This window comes from Pseudophryne corroboree, chromosome 8 (assembly GCF_028390025.1).
Source record: "Pseudophryne corroboree isolate aPseCor3 chromosome 8, aPseCor3.hap2, whole genome shotgun sequence".
Classification (NCBI taxonomy): domain Eukaryota; kingdom Metazoa; phylum Chordata; class Amphibia; order Anura; family Myobatrachidae; genus Pseudophryne; species Pseudophryne corroboree.
The window spans coordinates 172,307,702-172,322,280 of record NC_086451.1 but is presented as its reverse complement, the minus strand read 5'-3'; the positions used below and the strand labels follow the sequence as shown (position 1 = coordinate 172,322,280).

Below are 14,579 nucleotides of genomic sequence, written 5' to 3'. Positions count from 1 at the left end.
TTATTAAAAGGGTAATTGACAAAAACAAACTACATTGTCACCAGAAGAGCAATACAAAATGTACAAGTGATATATTAAAATCATCTTTCCAGCTTGAATTTCAATGATGCATTGGGGCAACGATTTTGTGAGAAACATCTTCACCCTTAAATAAAGATTTTCTTAATTCCTTACCTGTGTGCTAATTAGATATCACCTTGTTTTCACATTAAACAGACTTCCACATGAGAAAGCAGCAAGGATGCAGTGGCGATAATGTTTCCTGGTGTCAACCTGTATTTTTTCAGTAGACATTGAAATGAGGATGCATCTTGCTGCCTTTCCAATGAAGCAAGTTTAATTTAGTAATAGGTGAAAAACCATCCTTACAAAGGTGTTAATCAGAGACTTGGCTTTGTGGACACTTTTCAGAGAACAAATTTGTTAGCATAAAAATAAAGCCAGAAAATGAAGAGCTGTTTAATCACTCAATTGGATTTTTTTGCCAGCATATTTCTTTTTCTCTGCAACCCACTGCTAAATTGTGCTTCCTAGCTGTTTTTATAAAATCACTGAATCAAATCTAACTCTGATTACATCAGAGAAGGCCAGGTACCCTACACCATAAGAGGGGGTTTGAAATTTTGACTTGTCTACTTAAAGATCACCAAAATCTGATAACAAGGTCAATTACGTCCCTGGGTGGGATTGAACCACCAACCTTTTGGTTAATAGCCATACACACTAACTGATTGCGCCACAGAGACACTTTGCAAAATTACATACTGACAAAGGCTAATAAGCATTCATCTAAAACGTTTCCTAGAAAAACTTTAAAAAGTCAATAATCTGGAGAGTTTTTGTAAGATGTTTCTTCCATCAACCAACGAAGAAACACATTGGTACTTTCCCATGATGAGTGAGTGCTTCAGGATCTACTGCACTTACATGTGCAGCAGAGTACAGCAATGGAAGCATGCTGGGCACATAACCCAGAGGTAAGCAGATTGAAACTATCCTCTGCTATATGCATTTTTTTTTGTTAATTAAAGTAATCCAAAACTGGGATTGATATTTTGGCTCTTTTATTTTTACTTAAAGTACAACAACTTTTACCATTTTAATTTGTTTTAATAGTATATTGACAGTATTGTTTTCTTTCAAAAATCCACTTAATTTTCTTTACCCTATTATTAAAATGGTAATTGACAAAAACAAACTACATTGTCACCAGAAGAGCAATACAAAATGTACAAGTGATATATTAAAATCATCTTTCCAGCTTGAATTTCAATGATGCATTGGGGCAACGATTTTGTGAGAAACATCTTCACCCTTAAATAAAGATTTTCTTAATTCCTTACCTGTGTGCTAATTAGATATCACCTTGTTTTCACATTAAACAGACTTCCACATGAGAAAGCAGCAAGGATGCAGTGGCGTTAATGTTTCCTGGTGTCAACCCGTATTATTTCAGTAGACATTGAAATGAGGATGCATCTTGCTGCCTTTCCAATTAAGCAAATTTAATTTAGTAATAGGTGAAAAACCATCCTTACAAAGGTGTTAATCAGAGACTTGGCTTTGTGGACACTTTTCAGAGAACAAATTTGTTAGCATAAAAATAAAGCCAGAAAATTAAGAGCTGTTTAATCACTCAATTGGATTTTTTTTGCCAGCATATTTCTTTTACTCTGCAACCCACTGCTAAATTGTGCTTCCTAGCTGTTTTTATTAAATCACTGAATCAAATCTAACTCTGATTACATCAGAAAAGGCCAGGTACCCTACACCATAACAGGGGGTTTGAAATTTTGACTTGTCTACTTAAAGATCACCAAAATCTGATAACAAGGTCGATTACGTCCCTGGGTGGGATCGAACCACCAACCTTTTGGTTAGTAGCCGGACACACTAACCGATTGCGCCACAGAGACACTTTGCAAAAAGTACATACTGACAAAGGCTAATAAGCATACATCTAGAACGTTTCCTAGAAAAACTTTAAAAAGTCAATAATCTGGAGAGTTTTTGTAAGATGTTTCTTCCATCAACCAACGAAGAAACACATTGGTACTTTCCCATGATGAGTGAGTGCTTCAGGATCTCTTGCACTTACATGTGCAGCAGAGTACTGCAATGGAAGCATGCTGGGCCCATAACCCAGAGGTAGGCAGATTGAAACTATCCTTTGCTATATGCATTTTTTTTGTTAATTTAAGTAATAAAAACTGGGATTGATATTTTTGCTCTTTTATTTTTACTTAAAGTACAATAACTTTTACCATTTTAATTTGTTTTAATAGTATATTGACAGTATAGTTTTCTTTAAAAAATCCACTTAATTTTCTTTACCCTATTATTAAAAGGGTAATTGACAAAAACAAACTACATTGTCACCAGAAGAGCAATACAAAATGTACAAGTGATATATTAAAATCATCTTTCCAGCTTGAATTTCAATGATGCATTGGGGCAACGATTTTGTGAGAAACATCTTCACCCTTAAATAAAGATTTTCTTAATTCCTTACCTGTGTGCTAATTAGATATCACCTTGTTTTCACATTAAACAGACTTCTACATGAGAAAGCAGCAAGGATGCAGTGGCGGTAATGTTTCCTGGTGTCAACCTGTATTATTTCAGTAGACATTGAAATGAGGATGCATCTTGCTGCCTTTCCAATGAAGCAAGTTTAATTTAGTAATAGGTGAAAAACCATCCCTACAAAGGTGTTAATCAGAGACTTGGCTTTGTGGACACTTTTCAGAGAACAAATTTGTTAGCATAAAAATAAAGCCAGAAAATGAAGAGCTGTTTAATCAATCAATTGGATTTTTTTTGCCAGCATATTTCTTTTACTCTGCAACCCACTGCTAAATTGTGCTTCCTAGCTGTTTTTATTAAATCACTGAATCAAATCTAACTCTGATTACATCAGAAAAGGCCAGGTACCCTACACCATAACAGGGGGTTTGAAATTTTGACTTGTCTACTTAAAGATCACCAAAATCTGATAACAAGGTCAATTACGTCCCTGGGTGGGATTGAACCACCAAACTTTTGGTTAGTAGCCGGACACACTAACCAATTGCGCCACAGAGACACTTTGCAAAAAGTACATACTGACAATGGCTAATAAGCATACATCTAGAACGTTTCCTAGAAAAACTTTAAAAAGTCAGTAATCTGGAGAGTTTTTGTAAGATGTTTCTTCCATCAACCAACGAAGAAACACATTGGTACTTTCCCATGATGAGTGAGTGCTTCAGGATCTCTTGCACTTACATGTGCAGCAGAGTACTGCAATGGAAGCATGCTGGGCCCATAACCTAGAGGTAGGCAGATTGAAACTATCCTTTGCTATATGCATTTTTTTTGTTAATTTAAGTAATCAAAACTGGGATTGATATTTTTGCTCTTTTATTTTTACTTAAAGTACAATAACTTTTACCATTTTAATTTGTTTTAATAGTATATTGACAGTATAGTTTTCTTTAAAAAATCCACTTAATTTTCTTTACCCTATTATTAAAAGGGTAATTGACAAAAACAAACTACATTGTCACCAGAAGAGCAATACAAAATGTACAAGTGATATATTAAAATCATCTTTCCAGCTTGAATTTCAATGATGCATTGGGGCAACGATTTTGTGAGAAACATCTTCACCCTTAAATAAAGATTTTCTTAATTCCTTACCTGTGTGCTAATTAGATATCACCTTGTTTTCACATTAAACAGACTTCCACATGAGAAAGCAGCAAGGATGCAGTGGCGATAATGTTTCCTGGTGTCAACCTGTATTTTTTCAGTAGACATTGAAATGAGGATGCATCTTGCTGCCTTTCCAATGAAGCAAGTTTAATTTAGTAATAGGTGAAAAACCATCCTTACAAAGGTGTTAATCAGAGACTTGGCTTTGTGGACACTTTTCAGAGAACAAATTTGTTAGCATAAAAATAAAGCCAGAAAATGAAGAGCTGTTTAATCACTCAATTGGATTTTTTTGCCAGCATATTTCTTTTTCTCTGCAACCCACTGCTAAATTGTGCTTCCTAGCTGTTTTTATAAAATCACTGAATCAAATCTAACTCTGATTACATCAGAGAAGGCCAGGTACCCTACACCATAAGAGGGGGTTTGAAATTTTGACTTGTCTACTTAAAGATCACCAAAATCTGATAACAAGGTCAATTACGTCCCTGGGTGGGATTGAACCACCAACCTTTTGGTTAATAGCCATACACACTAACTGATTGCGCCACAGAGACACTTTGCAAAATTACATACTGACAAAGGCTAATAAGCATTCATCTAAAACGTTTCCTAGAAAAACTTTAAAAAGTCAATAATCTGGAGAGTTTTTGTAAGATGTTTCTTCCATCAACCAACGAAGAAACACATTGGTACTTTCCCATGATGAGTGAGTGCTTCAGGATCTACTGCACTTACATGTGCAGCAGAGTACAGCAATGGAAGCATGCTGGGCACATAACCCAGAGGTAAGCAGATTGAAACTATCCTCTGCTATATGCATTTTTTTTTGTTAATTAAAGTAATCCAAAACTGGGATTGATATTTTGGCTCTTTTATTTTTACTTAAAGTACAACAACTTTTACCATTTTAATTTGTTTTAATAGTATATTGACAGTATTGTTTTCTTTCAAAAATCCACTTAATTTTCTTTACCCTATTATTAAAATGGTAATTGACAAAAACAAACTACATTGTCACCAGAAGAGCAATACAAAATGTACAAGTGATATATTAAAATCATCTTTCCAGCTTGAATTTCAATGATGCATTGGGGCAACGATTTTGTGAGAAACATCTTCACCCTTAAATAAAGATTTTCTTAATTCCTTACCTGTGTGCTAATTAGATATCACCTTGTTTTCACATTAAACAGACTTCCACATGAGAAAGCAGCAAGGATGCAGTGGCGTTAATGTTTCCTGGTGTCAACCCGTATTATTTCAGTAGACATTGAAATGAGGATGCATCTTGCTGCCTTTCCAATTAAGCAAATTTAATTTAGTAATAGGTGAAAAACCATCCTTACAAAGGTGTTAATCAGAGACTTGGCTTTGTGGACACTTTTCAGAGAACAAATTTGTTAGCATAAAAATAAAGCCAGAAAATTAAGAGCTGTTTAATCACTCAATTGGATTTTTTTGCCAGCATATTTCTTTTTCTCTGCAACCCACTGCTAAATTGTGCTTCCTAGCTGTTTTTATAAAATCACTGAATCAAATCTAACTCTGATTACATCAGAGAAGGCCAGGTACCCTACACCATAAGAGGGGGCTTGAAATGTTGACTTGTCTACTTAAAGATCACCAAAATCTGATCACAAGGTCAATTACGTCCCTGGGTGGGATTGAACCACCAACCTTTTGGTTTATAGCCGTTTACACTAACTGATTGCGCCACAGAGACACTTTGCAAAAGTATATACTGACAAAGGCTAATAAGCATTCATCTAAAACGTTTCCTAGAAAAACTTTAAAAAGTCAATAATCTGGAGAGTTTTTGTAAGATGTTTCTTCCATCCACCAACGAAGAAACACATTGGTACTTTCCCATGATGAGTGAGTGCTTCAGGATCTCTTGCACTTACATGTGCAGCAAAGTACTGCAATGGAAGCATGCTGGGCCCATAACCCAGAGGTAGGCAGATTAAAACTATCCTCTGCTATATGCATATTTTTTTGTTAATTAAAGTAATCCAAAACTGGGATTGATATTTTTGCTCTTTTATTTTTCATTAAAGTACAATAACTTTTACCATTTTAATTTGTTTTAATAGTATATTGAAAGTATTATTTTCTTTAAAAAATCCACTTAATTTTCTTTACCCTATTATTAAAATGGTAATTGACAAAAACAAACTACATTGTCACCAGAAGAGCAATACAAAATGTACAAGTGATATATTAAAATCATCTTTCCAGCTTGAATTTCAATGATGCATTGGGGCAACGATTTTGTGAGAAACATCTTCACCCTTAAATAAAGATTTTCTTAATTCCTTACCTGTGTGCTAATTAGATATCACCTTGTTTTCACATTAAACAGACTTCCACATGAGAAAGCAGCAAGGATGCAGTGGCGATAATGTTTCCTGGTGTCAACCTGTATTATTTCAGTAGACATTGAAATGAGGATGCATCTTGCTGCCTTTCCAATGAAGCAAGTTTAATTTAGTAATAGGTGAAAAACCATCCTTACAAAGGTGTTAATCAGAGACTTGGCTTTGTGGACACTTTTCAGAGAACAAATTTGTTAGCATAAAAATAAAGCCAGAAAATGAAGAGCTGTTTAATCACTCAATTTGATTTTTTTGCCAGCATATTTCTTTTTCTCTGCAACCCACTGCTAAATTGTGCTTCCTAGCTGTTTTTATAAAATCACTGAATCAAATCTAACTCTGATTACATCAGAGAAGGCCAGGTACCCTACACCATAAGAGGGGGTTTGAAATTTTGACTTGTCTACTTAAAGATCACCAAAATCTGATAACAAGGTCAATTACGTCCCTGGGTGGGATTGAACCACCAACCTTTTGGTTAATAGCCATACACACTAACTGATTGCGCCACAGAGACACTTTGCAAAAGTACATACTGACAAAGGCTAATAAGCATTCATCTAAAACGTTTCCTAGAAAAACTTTAAAAAGTCAATAATCTGGAGAGTTTTTGTAAGATGTTTCTTCCATCAACCAACGAAGAAACACATTGGTACTTTCCCATGATGAGTGAGTGTTTCAGGATCTACTGCACTTACATGTGCAGCAGAGTACAGCAATGGAAGCATGCTGGGCACATAACCCAGAGGTAAGCAGATTGAAACTATCCTCTGCTATATGCATTTTTTTTTGTTAATTAAAGTAATTCAAAACTGGGATTGATATTTTGGCTCTTTTATTTTTACTTAAAGTACAATAACTTTTACCATTTTAATTTGTTTTAATAGTATATTGACAGTATTGTTTTCTTTCAAAAATCCACTTAATTTTCTTTACCCTATTATTAAAATGGTAATTGACAAAAACAAACTACATTGTCACCAGAAGAGCAATACAAAATGTACAAGTGATATATTAAAATCATCTTTCCAGCTTGAATTTCAATGATGCATTGGGGCAACGATTTTGTGAGAAACATCTTCACCCTTAAATAAAGATTTTCTTAATTCCTTACCTGTGTGCTAATTAGATATCACCTTGTTTTCACATTAAACAGACTTCTACATGAGAAAGCAGCAAGGATGCAGTGGCGGTAATGTTTCCTGGTGTCAACCTGTATTATTTCAGTAGACATTGAAATGAAGATGCATCTTGCTGCCTTTCCAATGAAGCAAGTTTAATTTAGTAATAGGTGAAAAACCATCCCTACAAAGGTGTTAATCAGAGACTTGGCTTTGTGGACACTTTTCAGAGAACAAATTTGTTAGCATAAAAATAAAGCCAGAAAATGAAGAGCTGTTTAATCACTCAATTGGATTTTTTTTGCCAGCATATTTCTTTTACTCTGCAACCCACTGCTAAATTGTGCTTCCTAGCTGTTTTTATTAAATCACTGAATCAAATCTAACTCTGATTACATCAGAAAAGGCCAGGTACCCTACACCATAACAGGGGGTTTGAAATTTTGACTTGTCTACTTAAAGATCACCAAAATCTGATAACAAGGTCAATTACGTCCCTGGGTGGGATTGAACCACCAACCTTTTGGTTAGTAGCCGGACACACTAACCGATTGCGCCACAGAGACACTTTGCAAAAAGTACATACTGACAAAGGCTAATAAGCATACATCTAGAACGTTTCCTAGAAAAACTTTAAAAAGTCAATAATCTGGAGAGTTTTTGTAAGATGTTTCTTCCATCAACCAACGAAGAAACACATTGGTACTTTCCCATGATGAGTGAGTGCTTCAGGATCTCTTGCACTTACATGTGCAGCAGAGTACTGCAATGGAAGCATGCTGGGCCCATAACCCAGAGGTAGGCAGATTGAAACTATCCTTTGCTATATGCATTTTTTTTGTTAATTTAAGTAATCAAAACTGGGATTGATATTTTTGCTCTTTTATTTTTACTTAAAGTACAATAACTTTTACCATTTTAATTTGTTTTAATAGTATATTGACAGTATAGTTTTCTTTAAAAAATCCACTTAATTTTCTTTACCCTATTATTAAAAGGGTAATTGACAAAAACAAACTACATTGTCACCAGAAGAGCAATACAAAATGTACAAGTGATATATTAAAATCATCTTTCCAGCTTGAATTTCAATGATGCATTGGGGCAACGATTTTGTGAGAAACATCTTCACCCTTAAATAAAGATTTTCTTAATTCCTTACCTGTGTGCTAATTAGATATCACCTTGTTTTCACATTAAACAGACTTCTACATGAGAAAGCAGCAAGGATGCAGTGGCGGTAATGTTTCCTGGTGTCAACCTGTATTATTTCAGTAGACATTGAAATGAGGATGCATCTTGCTGCCTTTCCAATGAAGCAAGTTTAATTTAGTAATAGGTGAAAAACCATCCCTACAAAGGTGTTAATCAGAGACTTGGCTTTGTGGACACTTTTCAGAGAACAAATTTGTTAGCATAAAAATAAAGCCAGAAAATGAAGAGCTGTTTAATCAATCGGATTTTTTTTGCCAGCATATTTCTTTTACTCTGCAACCCACTGCTAAATTGTGCTTCCTAGCTGTTTTTATTAAATCACTGAATCAAATCTAACTCTGATTACATCAGAAAAGGCCAGGTACCCTACACCATAACAGGGGGTTTGAAATTTTGACTTGTCTACTTAAAGATCACCAAAATCTGATAACAAGGTCAATTACGTCCCTGGGTGGGATTGAACCACCAAACTTTTGGTTAGTAGTAGGACACACTAACCAATTGCGCCACAGAGACACTTTGCAAAAAGTACATACTGACAATGGCTAATAAGCATACATCTAGAACGTTTCCTAGAAAAACTTTAAAAAGTCAGTAATCTGGAGAGTTTTTGTAAGATGTTTCTTCCATCAACCAACGAAGAAACACATTGGTACTTTCCCATGATGAGTGAGTGCTTCAGGATCTCTTGCACTTACATGTGCAGCAGAGTACTGCAATGGAAGCATGCTGGGCCCATAACCTAGAGGTAGGCAGATTGAAACTATCCTTTGCTATATGCATTTTTTTTGTTAATTTAAGTAATCAAAACTGGGATTGATATTTTTGCTCTTTTATTTTTACTTAAAGTACAATAACTTTTACCATTTTAATTTGTTTTAATAGTATATTGACAGTATAGTTTTCTTTAAAAAATCCACTTAATTTTCTTTACCCTATTATTAAAAGGGTAATTGACAAAAACAAACTACATTGTCACCAGAAGAGCAATACAAAATGTACAAGTGATATATTAAAATCATCTTTCCAGCTTGAATTTCAATGATGCATTGGGGCAACGATTTTGTGAGAAACATCTTCACCCTTAAATAAAGATTTTCTTAATTCCTTACCTGTGTGCTAATTAGATATCACCTTGTTTTCACATTAAACAGACTTCCACATGAGAAAGCAGCAAGGATGCAGTGGCGATAATGTTTCCTGGTGTCAACCTGTATTTTTTCAGTAGACATTGAAATGAGGATGCATCTTGCTGCCTTTCCAATGAAGCAAGTTTAATTTAGTAATAGGTGAAAAACCATCCTTACAAAGGTGTTAATCAGAGACTTGGCTTTGTGGACACTTTTCAGAGAACAAATTTGTTAGCATAAAAATAAAGCCAGAAAATGAAGAGCTGTTTAATCACTCAATTGGATTTTTTTGCCAGCATATTTCTTTTTCTCTGCAACCCACTGCTAAATTGTGCTTCCTAGCTGTTTTTATAAAATCACTGAATCAAATCTAACTCTGATTACATCAGAGAAGGCCAGGTACCCTACACCATAAGAGGGGGTTTGAAATTTTGACTTGTCTACTTAAAGATCACCAAAATCTGATAACAAGGTCAATTACGTCCCTGGGTGGGATTGAACCACCAACCTTTTGGTTAATAGCCATACACACTAACTGATTGCGCCACAGAGACACTTTGCAAAATTACATACTGACAAAGGCTAATAAGCATTCATCTAAAACGTTTCCTAGAAAAACTTTAAAAAGTCAATAATCTGGAGAGTTTTTGTAAGATGTTTCTTCCATCAACCAACGAAGAAACACATTGGTACTTTCCCATGATGAGTGAGTGCTTCAGGATCTACTGCACTTACATGTGCAGCAGAGTACAGCAATGGAAGCATGCTGGGCACATAACCCAGAGGTAAGCAGATTGAAACTATCCTCTGCTATATGCATTTTTTTTTGTTAATTAAAGTAATCCAAAACTGGGATTGATATTTTGGCTCTTTTATTTTTACTTAAAGTACAACAACTTTTACCATTTTAATTTGTTTTAATAGTATATTGACAGTATTGTTTTCTTTCAAAAATCCACTTAATTTTCTTTACCCTATTATTAAAATGGTAATTGACAAAAACAAACTACATTGTCACCAGAAGAGCAATACAAAATGTACAAGTGATATATTAAAATCATCTTTCCAGCTTGAATTTCAATGATGCATTGGGGCAACGATTTTGTGAGAAACATCTTCACCCTTAAATAAAGATTTTCTTAATTCCTTACCTGTGTGCTAATTAGATATCACCTTGTTTTCACATTAAACAGACTTCTACATGAGAAAGCAGCAAGGATGCAGTGGCGGTAATGTTTCCTGGTGTCAACCTGTATTATTTCAGTAGACATTGAAATGAAGATGCATCTTGCTGCCTTTCCAATGAAGCAAGTTTAATTTAGTAATAGGTGAAAAACCATCCCTACAAAGGTGTTAATCAGAGACTTGGCTTTGTGGACACTTTTCAGAGAACAAATTTGTTAGCATAAAAATAAAGCCAGAAAATGAAGAGCTGTTTAATCACTCAATTGGATTTTTTTTGCCAGCATATTTCTTTTTCTCTGCAACCCACTGCTAAATTGTGCTTCCTAGCTGTTTTTATTAAATCACTGAATCAAATCTAACTCTGATTACATCAGAAAAGGCCAGGTACCCTACACCATAACAGGGGGTTTGAAATTTTGACTTGTCTACTTAAAGATCACCAAAATCTGATAACAAGGTCAATTACGTCCCTGGGTGGGATTGAACCACCAACCTTTTGGTTAGTAGCCGGACACACTAACCGATTGCGCCACAGAGACACTTCGCAAAAAGTACATACTGACAAAGGCTAATAAGCATACATCTAGAACGTTTCCTAGAAAAACTTTAAAAAGTCAATAATCTGGAGAGTTTTTGTAAGATGTTTCTTCCATCAACCAACGAAGAAACACATTGGTACTTTCCTATGATGAGTGAGTGCTTCAGGATCTCTTGCACTTACATGTGCAGCAGAGTACTGCAATGGAAGCATGCTGGGCCCATAACCCAGAGGTAGGCAGATTGAAACTATCCTTTGCTATATGCATTTTTTTTGTTAATTTAAGTAATCAAAACTGGGATTGATATTTTTGCTCTTTTATTTTTACTTAAAGTACAATAACTTTTACCATTTTAATTTGTTTTAATAGTATATTGACAGTATTGTTTTCTTTCAAAAATCCACTTAATTTTCTTTACCCTATTATTAAAATGGTAATTGACAAAAACAAACTACATTGTCACCAGAAGAGCAATACAAAATGTACAAGTGATATATTAAAATCATCTTTCCAGCTTGAATTTCAATGATGCATTGGGGCAACGATTTTGTGAGAAACATCTTCACCCTTAAATAAAGATTTTCTTAATTCCTTACCTGTGTGCTAATTAGATATCACCTTGTTTTCACATTAAACAGACTTCCACATGAGAAAGCAGCAAGGATGCAGTGGCGTTAATGTTTCCTGGTGTCAACCCGTATTATTTCAGTAGACATTGAAATGAGGATGCATCTTGCTGCCTTTCCAATTAAGCAAATTTAATTTAGTAATAGGTGAAAAACCATCCTTACAAAGGTGTTAATCAGAGACTTGGCTTTGTGGACACTTTTCAGAGAACAAATTTGTTAGCATAAAAATAAAGCCAGAAAATTAAGAGCTGTTTAATCACTCAATTGGATTTTTTTGCCAGCATATTTCTTTTTCTCTGCAACCCACTGCTAAATTGTGCTTCCTAGCTGTTTTTATAAAATCACTGAATCAAATCTAACTCTGATTACATCAGAGAAGGCCAGGTACCCTACACCATAAGAGGGGGCTTGAAATGTTGACTTGTCTACTTAAAGATCACCAAAATCTGATCACAAGGTCAATTACGTCCCTGGGTGGGATTGAACCACCAACCTTTTGGTTTATAGCCGTTTACACTAACTGATTGCGCCACAGAGACACTTTGCAAAAGTATATACTGACAAAGGCTAATAAGCATTCATCTAAAACGTTTCCTAGAAAAACTTTAAAAAGTCAATAATCTGGAGAGTTTTTGTAAGATGTTTCTTCCATCCACCAACGAAGAAACACATTGGTACTTTCCCATGATGAGTGAGTGCTTCAGGATCTCTTGCACTTACATGTGCAGCAAAGTACTGCAATGGAAGCATGCTGGGCCCATAACCCAGAGGTAGGCAGATTAAAACTATCCTCTGCTATATGCATATTTTTTTGTTAATTAAAGTAATCCAAAACTGGGATTGATATTTTTGCTCTTTTATTTTTCATTAAAGTACAATAACTTTTACCATTTTAATTTGTTTTAATAGTATATTGAAAGTATTATTTTCTTTAAAAAATCCACTTAATTTTCTTTACCCTATTATTAAAATGGTAATTGACAAAAACAAACTACATTGTCACCAGAAGAGCAATACAAAATGTACAAGTGATATATTAAAATCATCTTTCCAGCTTGAATTTCAATGATGCATTGGGGCAACGATTTTGTGAGAAACATCTTCACCCTTAAATAAAGATTTTCTTAATTCCTTACCTGTGTGCTAATTAGATATCACCTTGTTTTCACATTAAACAGACTTCCACATGAGAAAGCAGCAAGGATGCAGTGGCGATAATGTTTCCTGGTGTCAACCTGTATTATTTCAGTAGACATTGAAATGAGGATGCATCTTGCTGCCTTTCCAATGAAGCAAGTTTAATTTAGTAATAGGTGAAAAACCATCCTTACAAAGGTGTTAATCAGAGACTTGGCTTTGTGGACACTTTTCAGAGAACAAATTTGTTAGCATAAAAATAAAGCCACAAAATGAAGAGCTGTTTAATCACTCAATTGGATTTTTTTGCCAGCATATTTCTTTTTCTCTGCAACCCACTGCTAAATTGTGCTTCCTAGCTGTTTTTATAAAATCACTGAATCAAATCTAACTCTGATTACATCAGAGAAGGCCAGGTACCCTACACCATAAGAGGGGGTTTGAAATTTTGACTTGTCTACTTAAAGATCACCAAAATCTGATAACAAGGTCAATTACGTCCCTGGGTGGGATTGAACCACCAACCTTTTGGTTAATAGCCATACACACTAACTGATTGCGCCACAGAGACACTTTGCAAAAGTACATACTGACAAAGGCTAATAAGCATTCATCTAAAACGTTTCCTAGAAAAACTTTAAAAAGTCAATAATCTGGAGAGTTTTTGTAAGATGTTTCTTCCATCAACCAACGAAGAAACACATTGGTACTTTCCCATGATGAGTGAGTGCTTCAGGATCTACTGCACTTACATGTGCAGCAGAGTACAGCAATGGAAGCATGCTGGGCACATAACCCAGAGGTAAGCAGATTGAAACTATTCTCTGCTATATGCATTTTTTTTTTGTTAATTAAAGTAATCCAAAACTGGGATTGATATTTTGGCTCTTTTATTTTTACTTAAAGTACAATAACTTTTACCATTTTAATTTGTTTTAATAGTATATTGACAGTATTGTTTTCTTTCAAAAATCCACTTAATTTTCTTTACCCTATTATTAAAATGGTAATTGACAAAAACAAACTACATTGTCACCAGAAGAGCAATACAAAATGTACAAGTGATATATTAAAATCATCTTTCCAGCTTGAATTTCAATGATGCATTGGGGCAACGATTTTGTGAGAAACATCTTCACCCTTAAATAAAGATTTTCTTAATTCCTTACCTGTGTGCTAATTAGATATCACCTTGTTTTCACATTAAACAGACTTCTACATGAGAAAGCAGCAAGGATGCAGTGGCGGTAATGTTTCCTGGTGTCAACCTGTATTATTTCAGTAGACATTGAAATGAAGATGCATCTTGCTGCCTTTCCAATGAAGCAAGTTTAATTTAGTAATAGGTGAAAAACCATCCCTACAAAGGTGTTAATCAGAGACTTGGCTTTGTGGACACTTTTCAGAGAACAAATTTGTTAGCATAAAAATAAAGCCAGAAAATGAAGAACTGTTTAATCACTCAATTGGATTTTTTTTGCCAGCATATTTCTTTTTCTCTGCAACCCACTGCTAAATTGTGCTTCCTAGCTGTTTTTATTAAATCACT

At 34.7% G+C, this 14,579-nt stretch overlaps 3 non-coding genes across 3 annotated transcripts; all 3 read right to left on the bottom strand.

Moving 5' to 3' along the window:
- Positions 1 to 1,842: 1,842 nt before the first annotated feature.
- On the bottom strand, positions 1,843 to 1,916 carry TRNAS-ACU (transfer RNA serine (anticodon ACU)). Its single transcript has one exon. It is a non-coding gene; the product is annotated as a tRNA-Ser (tRNA).
- A 5,771-nt stretch (positions 1,917 to 7,687) lies between these two features.
- On the bottom strand, positions 7,688 to 7,761 carry TRNAS-ACU (transfer RNA serine (anticodon ACU)). The gene has a single exon. It is a non-coding gene; the product is annotated as a tRNA-Ser (tRNA).
- A 3,429-nt stretch (positions 7,762 to 11,190) lies between these two features.
- Positions 11,191 to 11,264, bottom strand: TRNAS-ACU (transfer RNA serine (anticodon ACU)). The gene has a single exon. It is a non-coding gene; the product is annotated as a tRNA-Ser (tRNA).
- Positions 11,265 to 14,579: the final 3,315 nt, after the last annotated feature.